The sequence below is a fragment of the Rhinoderma darwinii genome, chromosome 1, assembly GCF_050947455.1.
Source record: "Rhinoderma darwinii isolate aRhiDar2 chromosome 1, aRhiDar2.hap1, whole genome shotgun sequence".
Taxonomy (NCBI): domain Eukaryota; kingdom Metazoa; phylum Chordata; class Amphibia; order Anura; family Rhinodermatidae; genus Rhinoderma; species Rhinoderma darwinii.
In genome coordinates this window covers 188,780,443-188,794,969 of record NC_134687.1, presented here as the reverse complement: position 1 = coordinate 188,794,969, position 14,527 = coordinate 188,780,443, and the positions used below count along the sequence as shown (strand labels likewise).

General features: G+C 42.6%; 1 protein-coding gene across 1 annotated transcript in view; it reads left to right on the top strand.

Moving 5' to 3' along the window:
• Positions 1-14,527, top strand: part of GRID2 (glutamate ionotropic receptor delta type subunit 2) — a 1,233,941-nt gene that overhangs the window by 1,008,419 nt on the left and 210,995 nt on the right. The gene's annotated exons all lie outside the window — the stretch shown is intronic.

Genomic DNA, 14,527 nt, shown 5'->3' with positions numbered 1-14,527 from the left:
TTGTGGGTAACTATGGATTCATGTTAGAACTGAGCTAATCTCTATTCAGTTGTCTCTTAGACTGGATTCACACGAGCACATTACGTCCGTAATGGACGGAACGTATTTCGGCCGCAAGTCCCGGACCGAACACACTGCAGGGAGCTCCTAGCATCATAGTTATGTACGACGCTAGGAGTCCCTGCCTCGCTGCCGGACAACTGTCCCGTACTGTAATCATGTTTTCAGTACGGGACAGTAGTTCCACATAGAGGCAGGGACTCCTAGCATCGTACATAAGTATGATGCTAGGAGCCCGGCTCCCTGCATTGTGTTCGGTCCGGGACTTGCGGCCGAAATACGTTCCGTCCATTACGGACGTAATATGCTCGTGTGAATCCAGCCTTAGGGTGCCGTCATTCGTTCAAAGGTTTTGTACAGTTTTTAAAAAAATTATCTTAAGGGATTTGGAATAGAAACCAATAAGATTTTTTATTATACGACTTGTATTATACACCTTGATTTTCTTTCTTCCTCCTGATCTCCAACTGTAATTGTGGTTTTTTGCTAAATTTTATAAAAAAAACTCTACCAAGACACTACCTAATTTTCCCTCTTTCCTGTCACCCTAGGCACCAGCCACAGATTAGTATTATGGCCTAGCTAAAAAAAAAGCACAGAGACAAGCATTTTTAATGCCATGTTATAGTTTTGCAACCCACAACATGCCCTGGCCCTGCCTTTTTTTAAGTTTTTTATGTTGTTTTTTTGTGTAGCATTTTTTCCTCCATTTTCTAAAAAAGGATCAGGATTTCCCATATCGGCAGTTCTAGTACTACCTCTTTGAAAAAAAAATGGGCAGTGCCTATCTGAGAAACGGCACGTGTATTAAGGGCATGCCCCCACGTGGCGGAATTCCTCCGCAACTGTCCACATCAATGCCGCACCTAATCCGGGTTGCGGATTACGGCTGCGGATCTGCCCAAATGTGCAGTAAATTGATGCGGACTAGCTGCTGCGGACTGCGGGAAAAGTGCTTCCCTTCTCTCTATCAGTGCAGGATAGAGAGAAGGGACAGCACTTTCCCTAGTGAAAGTAAACGAATTTCATACTTACCGGCCGTTGTCTTGGTGACGCGTCCCTCTTTCGGCATCCAGCCCTACCTCCCTGGATGACGCGGCAGTCCATGTGACCACTGCAGCCTGTGATTGGCTGCAGCCGTCACTAAGACTGAAACGTCATCCTGGGAAGCCGGACTGGAGACAGAAGCAGGGAGTTCTCGGTAAGTATGAACTTCTATTTTTTTGACAGGTTGCTGTATATTGAGATCGTAGTCACTGTCCAGGGTGCAGAAACAGTTACTGCCGATCGCTTAACTCTTTCAGCACCCTGGACAGTGACTATTTACTGACGTCTCCTAGCAACGCTCCCGTAATTACGGGAGCCCCATTGACTTCCTCAGTCTGGCTGTAGACTTAGAAATACATGGGTCCAGCCAGAATGAAGAAATGTCATGGCAAAAAAGCAAGACGCATCCGCAGCACACATAACATGTGCATGACAGCTGCGGACTTCATTGCGGAATTTAGAATCTCCATTGAAGTCAATGGAGAAATTCCGCCATGAGTCCGCAACCAGTCCGCCACTGCTCCGCAACAGACAGAGCATGCTGCGGACACCAAATTCCGCTCCGCAGCCTATGCTCCGCAGCGGAATTTTACGCCTCGTCTAAACGAACACTTCTAAATAGAAGTGGAAGGCAATGGAGAAACGGCTCCGCTGCGGATTAACGCTGCGGAGTGTCCGCAGCGGAATTTAAGTGAAATTCCGCCACGTGTGAACCCAGCCAAAAACTGGATTTCTGTTAAGGTTTTTCAAGTGCAGTCTTGATGTTATACCTCGTCAGTTCATGAACATGCTTTGATAAAATATAGGTTATAGACTCATCTTGAATTAATTACTTTTCCATCATCCGTTCCATTCTTAGACTATGAATATACATGTATATACAGAGCATTTTGTTGGAGAACCAGATTGCATCACCTTAGGTCTTCGACTGACATTTTAACCATCTTAGGTGTAATTGCTGTTTTCACTTATTAATTTGTGATGACCGCCGTATAATGAGCCAAGCAATGGAGCCCAATTCACTGCTGCGTATTACTCAGCTCAAAGCAAAGAATATTTAGCAAGATCTTTTCTATTAATATAATTTATGACACAGTGTTTTTTCTGAGGATGTTTTATTCAGCTGAGAAAACATTAGTTGGAAACCTCCTAAAATGAAAGAGCAAACACATTTTTCATTATAGTTTGTAGTATAAAATGAGAGTAATTAGAGGGATTGGTATTCATGAGGGACCAAAGTTATAACCAGAAGGGTTTAGTTGACAAACTGCTCCAAACAGAAAACAGCATTCTTGGAAATAATTATATGGAGGCTCCTAACATTGAATAATTACAAAGCAGAGGCATTAATTAGCTGAAGGAATGATTATATTTATATTTCACTGATTAAATTGTATCCTCAGAGAACTTTCGTTGGCAACACCAAGATACGCTTGAAGAAAAGTCATTGTATTGACAAAGCAGCCAATGAAATCTGACAATAAGTAGCAGCGTTAAGAAACTGTAACAAGTCAGATTTTATGTTATGGGTTACAAAGTATAAGCATGGACATTAATTTAACCTGTAACACATCAAAAAGGATTTGTCCTTCATAGCAACTAGGCCAATTTCACACTTGTATGCTTGTCACATGAGCTAATGTTAACGTGACTGTCTAGTTGGACAGTTAGATTTGATGTGATGTCAGTACTTTTTCCAAAACCTAAAAAAAATGAGCAAACAGCAGAAAAGCGTATACAATAAAATTAAAAATCATATACTAACCTGTTCATTCCCCCACCATTCGACTTACCTGCAGCGATGACATGCCATTCTTGAACGTGACCGCTGTAGCCAATTACTGGCATCAGTGCTGATGTGCCGTTATTGCTAGCATCATAGCTGAGGCCAGTGATTGGCTGCAGTGTTCACGTGCAAGAATGGCACTCCATCGCAAAAGGGAAGTCAACAGTGACTACCCGAACCACCAGATCGGCGGCACTGGGAGCAGTGTGGGTATTAACAAGAAATGCTTTTTTCTTTATTATTAGTTCATACACTTTCCTGTTTGCTCCTCTATTTTAGGTCCTGGAAAACCCCTTTAATAGCTATATTGAGCCCTGGCATTTTTTCTCGCGCTAGCTAGTCCATAATGGTCAAACTACTGCTTTCCTCCAGTAGCAATATGGGGGAAATGGTTGTCTAGTAGACTGTATCCTGATGCGTTTAATCAGATGTTAGCACAGTCTAAGTGAATGGAACGGGCAAGCATGGGCTGATGACGTCACTTACCAGCATCTGTTGCCCTCTCCATTCTAAAGTGATAAGAATAAGCATCTACTGTCCTCTCCATTCAATAACAGAGCCAGATGTACTAATGGATTTTTTTTTATGTTATGGGCACCCAGACTGTCTGTCCATTTAGGATATTGGGTTTAAAAGGATCCTGTCAGCAAGATGATCCTGCCGTAACCATAGGAAGCATGTTTAAGTAACAGGTCCCTCAATCCTATTGAACTATGATTTGCTCTAAATCTTTGCAGCGTCTAATTCTGTTCTAACTCAGACTCATGGTATCAATGACAGATCTCTCCCTATACACAAATAGGGAGAGATCTGTCAATCATAAGGAGCTGGGTTTAGTGGAGCCAACCAGCAGACACTTCTCCCTGAGCCATTGTTAAAACTAGGTTTTCTATGAAAGGCTGCAGTGCTTTAGAGTATAACATAGTTCAATAGGATTTTGTGGGACCTGTCATTAAATCATGCTGCCCACAATTTGTTGACATGTTCCCTTTAATTTATGGGGATTTTTACATGGCGGCATTAAGTACACAGCAAAAAGCCCAATGAAGGCTATGAAGATTGTTTAAAATAAAAATTAATCTGTACTGTGTCTGTACTACAGATTCCGAAAAGAAAACCTAATTTAAAAACCACCTTATTCTAAATATGCATTCCTTTATTTAGCATTAGAAAATTTTAAACACAAATGTAAATATTGCTTCAATTCAGAAGCAATACAGATGCTATATGATGTCTAAATTCAGACTGTATTACTGATCCATATCCTGCATACAAAATCTCTTGTGAAATTGTACTATAGCTGATTTGTATACATTGGAGCAACAATGTTAAGGGCATGCCCCCACGTGGCGGATTTCCTCCGCAACTGTCCGCATCAATGCCGCACAGAACCTGCGTTGCAGATTCTGCGGCGGATCTGCCCAATATTTGCAGTAAATTGATGCGGACTAGCTGCTGAGGACTGCGGGAAAAGTGCTTCCCTTCTCTCTATCAGTGCAGGATAGAGAGAAGGGCCAGCACTTTCCCTAGTGAAAGTAAACAAATTTCATACTTACCGGCCGTTGTCTTGGTGACGCGTCCCTCTTTCGGCATCCAGCCCGACCTCCCTGGATGACGCGGCAGTCCATGTGACCGCTGCAGCCTGTGATTGGCTGCAGCCGTCACTTACACTGAAACGTCATCCTGTGAAGCCGGACTGGAGACAGAAGCATTGAGTTCTCGGTAAGTATGAACTTCTATTTTTTGGACAGGTTGCTGTATATTGGGATCGGTAGTCACTGTCCAGGGGGCAGAAACAGTTACTGCCGATCGCTTAACTCTTTCAGCACCCTGGACAGTGACAATTTACTGACGTCTCCTAGCAACGCTCCCGTAATTACGGGAGCACCATTGGCTTCCTCAGTCTGGCTGTAGACCTAGAAATACATAGGTCCAGCCAGAATGAAGAAATGTCATGTCAAAAAAGCAAGACGCATCCGCAGCACACATAACATGTGCATGACAGCTGCGGACTTCATTGCGGAATTTAGAATCTCCATTGAAGTCAATGGAGAAATTCCGCCATGAGTCCGCAACCAGTCCGCCACTGGTCCGCAACAGACAGAGCATGCTGCGGACACCAAATTCCGCTCCGCAGCCTATGCTCCGCAGCGGAGTTTTACGCATCGTCTAAAGGAACACTTCTAAATAGAAGTGGAAGTCAATGGAGAAACGGCTCCGCTGCGGATTAACGCTGCGGAGTGTCCGCAGCGGAATTCAAGTGAAATTCCGCCACGTGTGAACCCAGCCTAAAAAGGTTACAGAGCTATTGGTCAAGTTTTACATTAAAAATTAAATAACATTGTAATTAATTTAGTGATCATATCGTTAAAAATATTACAGTGAGAGTTTTATAATTGAAACTGAAAAAATATTAATAAAAAATTCTATCACCAGTAAGCACCAAAAGTTAAACATAAGGGTATGTGCACACACAAAATCATAAACGTCTGAAAATAAATTTCAGGCGTTTTTTTAATCAAACTCGCATTTTTCGCTGCGTTTTGACGGCCGTTTTTTAAGCTGTTATTCTATAGATTCAATGAAAAATGGCTCCAAAAACGTGTCAAGAAGTGACATGCCCTTCTTTTTCACGGGTGTCTTTTTACGTGCCTTTTATGGAAAACGAGGCATAAAAAAACGCCCCGTCTGAACAGAACGCCGTATTTCCCATTGAAATCAATGGGCAGATGTTTGGAGGGGCTCTGTTTCCATTTTTTCAGGCATTTTTCGTGGCGTAAATGCCCTGAAATACGCCTGAAAACACTCCGTGTGAACATACCCTAAGTGTTATTTGGGCGTTTTTACACAGTCGGTCGGGCAATCAATACCTGAATTGGTTGAGTGCCATGCAGAGTTTATGTGCAGTTCTGCTTGCTGTTCCCCTAGTTGTTTAGTCATGTTGGGCATATAGTTTCCAGTTTTGTATGTAGGTGCGTAGTGTTAAAGCACCTCTAAAAAACACAATTTTTAATAACGCTATTAAAAAACTGCATGCATGACCACATAGTGACTGAATATTACCACCATACTGTAACTGAATAATTCCTCCACACCATGACCACATATTACCACTACATAGTGACTGAATAATACCACCATACTGTAACTGAATAATACCGCCACATCATGATCACATATTACCACCACATAGTGACTGAATGATACCACCATACTGTTACTGAATAATACCCCACACCATGACCACATAGTGACTGAATATTACCACCATACTGTAACTGAATAATACCACCACACCATGACCACATAGTGACTGAATATTATCACCATACTGTAACTGAATAATACCGCCACACCATGATCACATATTACCACCACATAGTGACTGAATAATGCCACCATACTGTTACTGAATAATTCCTCCACACCATGACCATATATTACCACTACATAGTGACTGAATAATACCACCATACTGTAACTGAATAATACCGCCACATCATGATCACATATTACAACCACATAGTGACTGAATAATACCACCATATAGTTACTGAATAATACCTCCACACCATGACCACATAGTGACTGAATATTATCACCATACTGTAACTGAATAATACCGCCACACCATGATCACATATTACCACCACATAGTGACTGAATAATACCACCATACTGTTACTGAATAATTCCTCTACACCATGACCACATATTGACTGAATAATACCACCATACTGTTACTGAATAATACCACTATACCATGATCACATATTACCACCACATAGTGACTAAATAATGCCCCCATACTGTTACTAAATAATACCTCCACACCATGACCACATAGTGACTGAATAATACCGCCATACGGTTACTAAACAAAAACAACTATACAAAGACCAATATTGTCACCATATAGTGACACAGTAGTGGTAAATGCCAGCTCTACACTAAAGCTATGCAGACGATACTGTATATAAGCGATTATAGTAAAGTTACATCCAATTACTTTCACATGATGACGAGAGTCATTCGCTTTTCCTTTTTTTTCATCCAGCCCAGGCTGTTATAATGACTTCTCACAGCTGTGACTCCTCTCTGCAGAATTTGCAGCACAGAAATAGACTTCTCGTTTTTCCAGCATAAATTCACCATTCTGCTACTACCCCCAGTTCTGTGCCTGTTACTGCCCCATTTGCCCCTATTACTGTGCCTTCTGTGTTAAAGAGTGCCCCCCAAATACTGTATTTCAGCAATAATGGTATCAGTACTATGGTTACCCTAAAAAATGTGCCACACAGACAATGCCTCTGAAAACAATAGTGCCAGATAGTGCCCCAAAAAAACTGGTGTCATTCAGATAGTGCCCTATGATGTGCCCCAGATGGTAATAGTGTTACCTTTTGTACCCTACACAGTAATAGTGATCTCAGTGCCTCCAAACAGTAATAGTGTCCCTTTTAGGCCATTACACAGTAATAGTGTTCCTCTTAGTGCCCCACACAGTAATAATGCCCCCTTTCTGTCCCAACACAGTAATAATGACCCCTTTGTGCCCACCACATAGTAAAAATTCCCACTTTTGTGCCCCTTACAAAGTAATAATATTTTCTTTGTGCCCTGTAGAAAATAATAAAGGTGGGTATGGTGTTGCCACACAAAGGGTCTTATTACAGTTTTTGGATATGGCAGGCTTTATTTCAAGCACCTCAAACACAGGAACGTGGCAAAATCCAGCAAAGGAAGAATTTTCTGAAAAAGATTTCTTTCAGAAAAAGTGCAGTAAAACCGCATTTAATGAACTAACCAAATGTTATACAGAACAAGCAATATCATGGTACAATAGTTTGAAAATTACATTAAACACAGTATAGTCCCTAGAGGACTGAGAATTACACTTAAACCAGCCACTAGACTACAAAATCCCAAAATAATACGCAAATGGGAGGCTGACGCAACCAGTAGCTCTTTAAGATTCATGCAAATTCTATTGGATGAAGAAAAACATATCCTGGAAGTGGCAGTCAAAACCTCAAAGAACAAGTTGAAATTACCTTGAAGTTTAAAACCAGAATATAAAAATGTTACACTCCTGACACTTCGGTAACGTTTGTGTGTGACTTACTCACACAGCACATCGAGATCACGCTGTGCTGTCATTCACAGCGTGATCTCGCGAGATCATTAAGTCCCACACAAACGTTACCGAAGTGTCGGGATTGTGAATAGGCATCGCGTCCTGACTGGAAGCGATGTCTATTCACTCTCAATAGCAATAGGGAATAGGTAGAAAAAAAGGAATTTCCCTCTGGCGCATCCTCAGTTGGAAATTTCCAACTGAGGATGCGCCAGAGGGAAATTCCTTTTTTTCTACCTATTCCCTATTGCTATTGAAACATCGAGCCTGTTTCACAGACCTCGAATTGGATCCCTGGCTGCCCCTGAACTATAGCTGTCACTGCTATCAAGGATTTATTCCATGCAACTATGGATGTTATGCTCCCAGCATAACTCCATAAGGTGAGCATATATTGTTACCTTCAACAGACCTATATCTCTTTTGGTTCATGCACTATTGTGCGCTTTGCATTTGTGCTGAGTAAATGCATGTAGAGATGTGTATGACGTTGATTGGTCAGCATCATACACTTCTCTTTACAACGCCCACTTGGTCAAAAGGTAAACAACACCCAGTTGTCTATTAAGAAAGTCATTAGCATAAATCTAAAATAGGTAATAACTCGGTCAAAATTGATCGTTTTTCTAAATAAAAACCACTGCTGTTATCTACATTACAGCGCCAATCACATACAGAAGATAGGGAATTTATGATCTGGTGAAAGTTTCTCTTTAAGCGTTATTGCTCTAATGAAGGAGAGTTTAGAGAACAAGCAAGGGATTTAAAAACTCGATTTCTTGAGAGAGGTTACCCGCCAAAAAACTCTTCAAAAGGCTTACAAACATGCATTAGAAAAAACACGGGAAGAACTCCTTGTCCCTAGGAAAAATAAACATGTTAAACAACTCATAAGATTATTGGTACATTTGATAGGGCCAATAAAACAATAAAAGGGATACACAGAAAACATTGGGGTATCCTTCAAATGGACTTAGACCTGAAGGAAGCCATATCCCCATGGGCATAGGTCACGAACAGAAGAGGGAGGAGTATTGGTGATAGAGTCACACATAGCCATCTAAAAAGTCCCCAAAGACATCTTTGCTGTCCTGATGACAGAAAGATCAATGTCTGCCACAAGTATGGACATTGTAAGGCATGCACAGTAGTACAAAATACTAAATACTTTGCAAGTTCATATACAGGATGACAGGGACAAACCGGTGGCCAGACATGTACATCTACACCATGGAGGGGATGCAAGATGTCTCAAATTTATGGCCATTGAATTGATTCACCCATCGATAAGGGGAGGAGACATAGATAGAGTGGTTCTTCAAAGAGATGGGTTCGGAGTTGGATCAAGATGGATTTTGAAATTGGGCTCATCTATGCCCAACGGGTTAAATGAGCAACTTAATTATTGTTGTTTTATATAATCTATCTCAGTAGTTTGGAGGAGACATAAATTTGCACCTTAGAGCACTATAAAACTTTAAATAGATAGAATTGATTTACATGTAAACATTAATTGGCTTTGTAAGCCTAATAGAATAACAGAAGGTTCGAGTTCAAGAACCACTTTAACACATATATATTTAGTGGACACTGCCAAAAAATATTCGGTTTGAAAATACAAAAACATCTGTTTAAATACCAACCCAAATTCATTGCTAAAATGAAACATCAAGTTATTAGGTGTAGTCTATCCTTATTTTCGGTGTGTCCGAGCTGCTAATTTATTGCAATTTTGGTACAGCACCAGAATAGACGTAGAACACCCCCTTCCAATCTCGGACTTGCATATCACTGAGTCTGTATGACTCTGTGATAGCAGGCATCAAATCCTGATGCTTGCTGGCCTCCTGTCTTTGGTGAGTGATCTCATTGTGGCTGCGTGGTTGGGGGCAGTGGTGTGCTTGCGCCCGCCTTCACAGGAGTTCCAGACCTGGTGACATGTGACTCGTTGGGGGAGCATATACGCAACAGGCACGGGGTTTGGAACCGCCCATTTATGGGATGGACACTGTCCTGGTGCTCAGCGACAAGTCAGCTCTGTCTTGCGAACACACCTCCCGATACGTCACGGGAGGTATGCGCAAAATGGGAGGGAACACCTCATTAAATAGCATGGGATGAGCACAGATGGGCGATGATATCAGATGCTAACAAAGGCGTTCATTCCAGCACTGTGGGAGCATGTGCTGTAAAGATTCTCTGCCCCTGCAGAACCTGACAACTATATTTTGCACCGCTCCAGCATACTTTGTTGAGCCGCCAGTTGAAGGAGCTATTTGGCCATATCTCCCCTGATGAATTTTGGCCATAGGGAAACGCGTCGGGAGAAAGAAAAATATTGATTGTTTATATTAAAAAAAAGGACAATGAGGTTTCCCAGTCCCCATTTTGGAGAATAGCATGGACTTTGCTGTACTACAGAACGGGCAGGGGGGTTCATAACCCCAGAAATACCAATACCTACGTTTGAGTGACCCAGAAATATTCTTGCCTTTCTCTATAAATCGATACTATTTATTTTGGAACATTGTATATACCCTGTGAACGAATCTGAGGGTTATCTGTATCCACTGATTGCACAGTTTGTCAATACAGAAAAACTGAATAATTGTATTGATTGTTCCTGCAATAGGGAGCAATATATTTGTTGTGAAACGTCTTTTGTAGAGTGCTTATGTCTGCACACTCTTTTATAAGATCTAAAACAGTAATAACAACCCGCTTTGTGCCCTCAAAAAAGAAAAATGTCTGCCTTTGTGTCACTTAATAGTGCCCCATTATAAGTAACAGTGTCCTTTATAGGTATAGGTAACAGTGCCCCCTTATACCGTAGATAACAGTGCCCCCTTGCAGTTAACAATGCCCCTTGTAGCCAATACTGCCCCTTGGAGCCATCACTGTCCCCTTATGAGGAACAGTGCTCCTCTTGAGGCCAACAGTGCCCCCCTTGTGGCCAATAGTGCCCTCTTGTAGCTAACAGTGTCCCCTAAAAGGTAATAAAATTAAAAAACTTATACTTACCCAACCTCGATCCCATTACAAGCAAAGCAGCTAAAATTTCTTCTGGCCTGTAAAGGCAGTGGTCCGGCGCAGGCAGCGCAATGCAGTGACGTCATCATGTTTCTGCCTCTGGGATGCTGACGCCCTTCCATCTTGTAGGCTGCAGGTCTAAAGTGGCCTGTGGCCTAGAGAATGGCCGGTCAGGGAGCCTATTGCTGCCTGCTTTGTTATTTGTTAGAGATTGGATTTTAACTGTAACCATGTCCTGAGGACGCGGATACAATTTAAAGTGGCGCTCCCCTAGGGCACTGGACCATAAATCTGAATCCCTGGAGGGACCCTTAAGGGATGGGTACTGGCCAATTGCCCAGTTCCCCCCCCCCCCCTTTCCTAACACCGGCCCTGATTCAGTTTTAGATTTGTGACCCTGGGCCTGCATGCACCCTGGCCTTTATCTGCTACCAGTGGCGGATTAAGTAAACCATGGGCCCTGGGCTGTTCCTCAAGCTTGGGCCCCCTTGTCCACCACCGCCCTGCCACGTCATGTCTATATTAAACACCACCTTTCTGTGTGAGCATTGACAAATGAGTGCTACGATTCCCCTTGTCAAAGGGCTGTGTCCCTACATATTGACAGTCTCCAACCATCGCTGACAGTATCACACTGTGTAGGGACACATTCTCCTGACAAGGAGAGGTGACAGATCTATAAATGCAATGACTCACAGGAGATGTCTTCACTGATGGGTCGTTCTCTTTTCTTCTCCATTTGACACAGACCGTTATGGCGACTTCTCCTGATGACTGCAGAGTTTCCTGATGAGAAATCTTTTCCCCTTGATTCTGTAGCCATTTTCAGCATCTATAGCAACATAAAAATTCAGACATAAACACCATAAATTGTCTTATACCCCAGACCCCTAAGCAAATTAAGACCCAGGCCCATACATTAACTCAAACCAATAAATTCAGTCCCCAAGAGGTAACTAAACTTTTAAAAAACATTTGGCGTGTCATAGTGAGAGTGATATGTCAGAAGTTTTGATCGATGGGGGTCCCAGCATTGAGACCACCACCGATCACTAAAACAAAGCAGCAGGAGTGCTCGGGTGAGCGCTGTTCCACTTCATTTCTGATTGTCTTTCCTCGTCGCGGTGTACGGACTCATAGACTTTCTGTTGTGCCCATAGACCGCATGCTCGGCTATCAGAGGAAAGACGATCAGAAACAAAGTGGCTCCTCACTCACCTGATCGCTTCTGCCACTTTGTTTCAGCGATTGATGGGGTCTCAGTGCCCGGACCCCACCGATTAGAACATTTGACATGTCACTATGACATGTAATTTTTTTTTAAAAGTTTCGTTAGTTACTCTTTAAGCAGTCAGACACCCCTCCCCAGTGCATCTGACTGACTGCTGAGTGCCCTATGGGAGGGTCTAAGCGTCTGACACTTAGGGCGGATTTACACGAGCGTGTGCGTTTTGCGCACGCAAAAAATGTGGCGTTTTGCACGCGCAAAAAACACTTAACAGCTTTGTGTGTCATCACCATATGATGCGCGGCTGCGTGCCTTTCGCGCAGCCGCCATCATTATGACACTCTGTCTGTTTGTAGCACGTGGTGCTTTTCTGTTTGCAATCATAGTTTTACTGCTGTTGAGCAAATCACGCACGTCCCACGGAGGTGCCTCCGTGTGGCATGCGTGATTTTCACGCACCCATTGACTTCAATGGGTGCGTGATGCACAAAAAACGCAGAAATATAGGACATGTTGTGAGTTTTACGCAGCGGACACACGCTGCGCAAAAATCACTGACGGTCTGCACTGCCCCATAGACTTACATAGGTCCGTACGACACGCGTAAAAAGCACGCACGTTGCACGGACGTATTACACATTCGTGTAAATCCGCCCTTATGGCTCTGGAGGGGAAGGAGTTATTCCCCTATAGAACCCTCAACAGTCAATCAAACGCTCTGACCCCCCCCCCCTGCAGTATAATAACTACTGAGGGCTCTATGGGGGAGATTATACTTCAGGGGGGGTTCTGAGCATCTGACTTACTGCAGAGGGCTCTATGGGTGGGAAATTATTTCACACACAAAAAATGTGAGATTAAACACCCTATATACAATTCACACTAACACCACACACTATATATTCAAACCACACACACTACACGCACACACTATATAGACTTACATTATAGACACTATAAACACAGCACACACTATATACACAGCACACACTATATACACAGCACACACTATATACACAGCACACACTATATACACAGCACACACTATATACACAGCACACACTATATAGACTATATACACAGCACACACTATATACACAGCACACACTATATACACAGCACACACTATATACACAGCACACACTATATAGACTATATACACAGCACACACTATATACACAGCACACACTATATAGACTATATACACAGCACACACTATATACACAGCACACACTATATACACAGCACACACTATATAGACTATATACACAGCACACACTATATACACAGCACACACTATATAGACTATATACACAGCACACACTATATACACAGCACACACTATATAGACTATATACACAGCACACACTATATACACAGCACACACTATATACACAGCACACACTATATAGACTATATACACAGCACACACTATATACACAGCACACACTATATAGACTATATACACTATATACACAGCACACACTATATAGACTTACATTATGACACACACACACATAAACACACATAAACACACACACACTTACCACAGTCTCTTCCTCTGCGGTGCTTGTCTCTGGCAGCCTCCAGGACCTTAATCATGTGACTGTGACGTCACCACAGGTCCTTCACCCTCTAGTTTCAGTTTTGCCGTTATCAGGCAGCTGCTGGAGATTTAAACAGGAGGGACAGTGCACAGCAGCATAGAGGAGCAGACTGTCAGGGAGACTCCAGCACCTGCCAATCACAATCTCTGACAGTCTGCTCTCTACAGCTGATGTGCTGTTCCCTGGCCGCAAATGACTCCCCCTGCACATCCCCCCCTCCTCTTCATCAGCAGCACGTGCAACCGATGACCGCTAGAATGCGGCCGGCAGCAGCCCTGGAGAGTTTTTTTTCACTTGTGTGCGGTTTGGGCAGCTCTCGGCCCCCGTCCAGCCTTGGGCCCCGGGCGGCCGCCCGAAACGCCCATATGAGGATCCGCCACTGTCTGCTACATATGAATAAATATATCCTCATGGTACAAGCCTAATACCACACACATATTGTGTTATTTCCACAAAGTTAAATATTTATGGGCATTACCTAAGAATAAATGTTACTTTTGTCTGCTTATTTATATTTTAGATATAGGATTTGATATATAAAACTAAGTTGATATGTAGCATTTTCCAAAACTTTTATATTTGCTATAGAGACATATCAGAAGTTTTGATCATTGTGGGTGTGGGTGCTGTGA